The sequence below is a fragment of the Myotis brandtii genome, unplaced genomic scaffold (assembly GCF_000412655.1).
Source record: "Myotis brandtii unplaced genomic scaffold, ASM41265v1 scaffold727, whole genome shotgun sequence".
Lineage (NCBI taxonomy): Eukaryota > Metazoa > Chordata > Mammalia > Chiroptera > Vespertilionidae > Myotis > Myotis brandtii.
Genome location: NW_005370872.1, coordinates 1472112 through 1476972, shown reverse-complemented (window position 1 = coordinate 1476972; position 4861 = coordinate 1472112). Strand labels below are relative to the sequence as shown.

The 4861-nt window shown below is 38.8% G+C and overlaps 1 pseudogene; it reads left to right on the top strand.

Moving 5' to 3' along the window:
* The first annotated feature begins 3480 nt into the window (after window positions 1-3480).
* On the top strand, window positions 3481-3913 carry LOC106724114 (annotated as a pseudogene).
* The last annotated feature ends 948 nt before the right edge of the window (window positions 3914-4861 follow it).

Genomic DNA, 4861 nt, shown 5'->3' with positions numbered 1-4861 from the left:
CAGGCCGATGCTCTATCCACTGAGCCAAACTGGTCAGGGCAAACAAACATTAAATTTTTAAAAGTAATTCTTTTTAGTGATTTATTCTTTCTTGTGGTATGAAAACATACTCTTAATTATAATTCTTTCAGATATATTAAGGTTCACTTTATTGAGCTTCAAATGGGTGATTTTGGTAAATGTTAACTTGTGCACTTGAAAATAATTTATATTTTACGCTATACAATTTTAATTTGGTCACATTTATGAATGGAGATGTTGAAATTTTAAATACCATTTTTTATTTTTTACTTGGACTACTAATTACTGAAATAGGTGTATTAAAATCTCACAATATAGCTATAAATTTATTGGTTTCTCCTTTTAGTTCTGTAAAATTTTATATATTTGAGTGTTTGTAAATATTAATATATCTTGAAGCTTTTTTATTATGTGCATAATAATTAAAACTTGAGTAATGTAAGTAGTGAGAGTAGTTATTGGTTGCAGCACCATGGAACTATTGGTGACCTTAAGGAATTAGTTATATTGGAGTGGTAAGATCTAAAAAAGGCTAATTGAAGTACAATCAAGAGAGAATGAAAGGAGACATGGAGATAAAAGTGATAAACAGCTCCACTCAGAGATAATTTGTTCTTTAAATAAGGGCATAGAAATGTGATGGTGGCTGGAGAGTTGAGATCAAGGGAGGGTATGTGTGTGCGTGTGTGTATTTAAAGAAGTTCTTACCGCATGGTTTTAAAGCAGATGAGAACTTTATGCAGAAAGAAATTTGATAATGAAGGAGAGAGGAGAGCTAATTGCAGAAACAGGTTCTTGGGAGAGTCTGGAATCCAAAGTACAATGATGAATAGTTCATCCACTGTAACACAAGGTAAAGAAGAAAAATGGACACACATATAAGTAGATTCCTCCATTTTGTGATAGAAACATGGAAGTTTTCTTCTCACTGCATCTATTTTCTCTGCCGGAGTCCATTCATTGTCTTCACTAGCTGAGTTTAGACAGAGACCCCCCCAAAAGCTAGTAGCCATTGAAAGTCCTAGCAAAGGTCAGGGCTGTGCACCACCCAGTTAATCTAGGAACCACTCAGTTAATTTAGGTAATAATAGTTGAAGCATCCCCACCTTAGTTCCCTTAATTCCTTAGATACTTATGTAGATCCTTGTTGATTATTGTTAATCAGATACTCCCGGAAATCTATTGATGAGTTAATCAGATACTTTTGTCTACTCCTGGAAATTGTCTGCTGATCTGTGTGTCATTGAAACTTCCTTACCCTAAGGGCTACTCCAGATCAATAAAAGATTGGAGCAGCCTGAGCATGGGTGGAAGTCCTTCGGGACTTGCCCGCCTGGTTCCCCAATATTGCAAAATTATCTCGTGTCTTTTTCTCTCATTTGCTGTGCGGCTCCTCTTTCAGGTACCGAACCCTACTCCACGCAGAACGTGGAGGGAATGTTACTCGACATTTCTCTGTGAAAGAAGGGTCATCATCTGAGAGTGAGGAAAGGAGGAAATATTGGGGATTAAGAAGAGGATGTGTGGAGTAGTTGTATGAAGTAGTGGGAGAATAAGTATCTAGAGAAATGGAGTCAGATAGTGAGGCATCAGTGAGAGCCTCCTTGAGAATGGTGGTTATGAAGCAAAGTGGGACCAGCTTCCCGTTTCTCAAATAGAAAAGCCTGAACAGCAGAAGAGGTATATTCTAAGTCTTTGGGCAGGGCATGAGGTTTCTTCCTCCTTTCCAGATGAAAGCTCTGCTCTTTGTTGGGAAACTTAGCACACCCGAGTCATCTACTGCATGTCTCAGTTTAGTGCCATTTGCCAGACCACAGATTTTGTGACTAATGTAAATTTTCTGCAGATTTTGGACCACAGATTTTGTGACTACTGTAAATTTTCTGCAGATTTTGGTAATTAACTCTCAATCCTAGTTCTGAGTGTTACAAGGTCTTGATTTTTTGGTTCAGGAGGAAGTTGGGAAGGATTGAGCACCTGATCTTAACAGATGCCATTTTCAACCAGAAAGAAGTGAGAAGAGTGTTATCCACATGGTGACACATTTCTACTTTATGAAAATGTGTCACATTATCTTGCAGAAATATCACATGTGCTCACCCTCATTTTTTCTATTTTTCACCTTCTTGTGTCCTTTTCACTGAATTTTAAAATACCAATCCAACTGTGACTCTCCCAGACTTGCTGCCCATGGACTCAATTGGGACTTCCTTGGGTCTCAGGGTCATCTAAAAGTCAACTTTCCTTCATGACTAGATCGCTCTAATTTTTTGCTAACTTCAAGTGTTCAAAAAACTAATTTATGTGATAGATTAAGGTGACAATCCATAACTGCACCCTAGGCACAGTCCTTTCACATGGTGCAACAGATTTCCAAAATAAAACAGCTTTTATGTCAACATAGCATCCTCCAGAGGATTTTATACTGTTTGGCTGTTAAGTCCTTCACACATCATTATTTCCCAAGAAAGGTGATAAATCTCCCCACAAAACTAGTTCAGCATACATAGGAAAATGAGAGCTGCGACAATATCTGATTTGATTGCAGACTGGAAGGACAATTAAAAATAAATACTAAGCGTGTATAGACATTCTGATAAGAAAAATGTCACTCATGTAAAGGTTAGGAAGGATATCAACTCAGACATCACCGCCCACGTGCTCCCCCCTCTCCCTATCAACGAGGCCACCTTGAGGCCTTATCTTCAGCATTCCATAAGGACAAGCGTTTACATGTATTTTGTGAGTCCCATGGCTATACTCAGAAGGACGCATGGTTGTTATTTTACCTGTTCTTGTACAGGATTGTCTGGACCAAGTCAGAAACACCCTGTGGCCTCCAGCCCTTAGCCTGGCGTAGCTTGACACATGCTCACCCATCTCCTGCCTCTCCCCAACCCCCTCCCCCCCCCCAAAAAAAAAGCCTTTTCAAATAATCATTTGTGATGCTTGGGATAGAAGGTCTGAGACAAAAACTGGCAAGGAAATCCTGAGGATTTTTTTTTTCTTTCTTTAGATGAAAATTTAAAGGGACTAGCATGAAGAAACCTATCACTGTTAGTGGAAGCAACGAATCCCTTCAAAATGCTATCCGTGAAATGTTATGTTTTTAAGGGACAATATGAAATATTCAGCAGAGCCCATGTCCCGCCTCAGGCCCCCACCCTCCCAGTCCAACCTCTGATATGTTTAGTAAGAAGGTGGTGTTCTGCACAGAAGGAAAATGGTGCAGTGCAGACACTCGCTGGACGTGGGAAGCAAACCATCTCCCTGAACCGGTTAGACTCTTCTGTGCTTCGGCCCATGGCCTTGGCGGACTGATATGTGTGGTGAAGAAACACCTGTGTTTCGCAGAGCCAGTGTGGGAGGAAGAGACAATCCTTCCTGCCGCCAGGATAATAAAGAGTTTTGGCCAGACCTTTGAGCACACAACAAGGAGCCAGACGCAAAGCACAGACTATGGCACTAAAATGGATTAATAAGGAGCTTAGTGATATTTGTCTCGTGACCCTCTAGCACAAGGTTCTGCAGGTCCAGTTGGGGATAAATTTTATTGGCAAACCACACTTATGGGAGTTAATGACAACCCATATCAAGGTAATGTCAATTCATTTTCCTATAGACCACTCCTCCAAACCACCTAAGGTTGCATTTACAAGAAGAATTTGTCACCCAAATATTAACAGTAATGGAAGCATTTGTCTTGATATTCTAAGATCACAGTGGTTTCCTGCTTTAACTATTTCTAAAATTCTTTTATGCATTTGTTCACTGCTATGTGATCCAAACCCAGATGACTCCTTAGTGCCAGAGACTGCACGGCTCTATAAAACAGACAGATAATAAATACAACAGACTATCACGGGAATGGACTTAGAAGTATGCCATGTGATGCTCCCTTAAAATCAGAATAACCTGCATTATAGTGGAATAAACTTTACTGTTCCTTTTTGATTTCCTCATCCGAATGCTCTCCTATCAGACCTCATCTTTTCAAATTTTAGTTTTTGTTTACCTCCCGCCATTCATTCACATGCTCATCTGAGAAGACAAGTTCTTCCAGTTTTGGACAATAACTGATTTTTAGAAACAGTTAAGTAAGCAGTTGCAAGAGAACAGTTGCTCAAGATTCAGAATTAAAAACAAAACAAAACCAAGAGCACATGTATTATGTGGCCAATGTCTTCACTCTAATTTGGTTATGAGACAAAACCATTCCTCACTGCTCTAGCATGCTGAAGAGATCATGGGGGTTGGGGAGTGGGAGGAGGGAGGAGATGGGTGCTCAGTTGTCGCATCAAAGGAAGCAGCATTAAAGTAGCAGCATCCATTCTTACTGAAGCCTTCCACTGTTAGATATCTGAGGTTCCATGGTATATTTTATGGTCATAACTAATGTGGCTGGAGAATTGTTATTGAATTTATAGCATCAGACAGAAAATGTGATGTATTTTCTGCATGTCAGTAAAGGCATGACCTGTTCTTGTTCTACAGAAAATGGGAATTGGAAGTCAAATACCCTTTGTATTCTAAAATAGGGTCTCAGACATTTTGTAATTTTCATTTAAATTGTTAGGAGGTTTGGAACTTTGAGTTATTCTATCTTCCAATACACTGTTTAATATAGTACTGAATTAATGATGCAAGTTGTCAATGGCTGAGTGACCAACTAATAACTCTGCTGGTAATTGATTTATTTTCCTTTAATAGTGTTGTATAAACAAACAAAAAATAAATATTCTGCAAGACAGAAAAAATAATACTATTAGAATCCAGTTGCAGATTATTCTTTTCCTATGATATTGTTAAAGCAAAAACCAAGTTTAATATACAAATGATT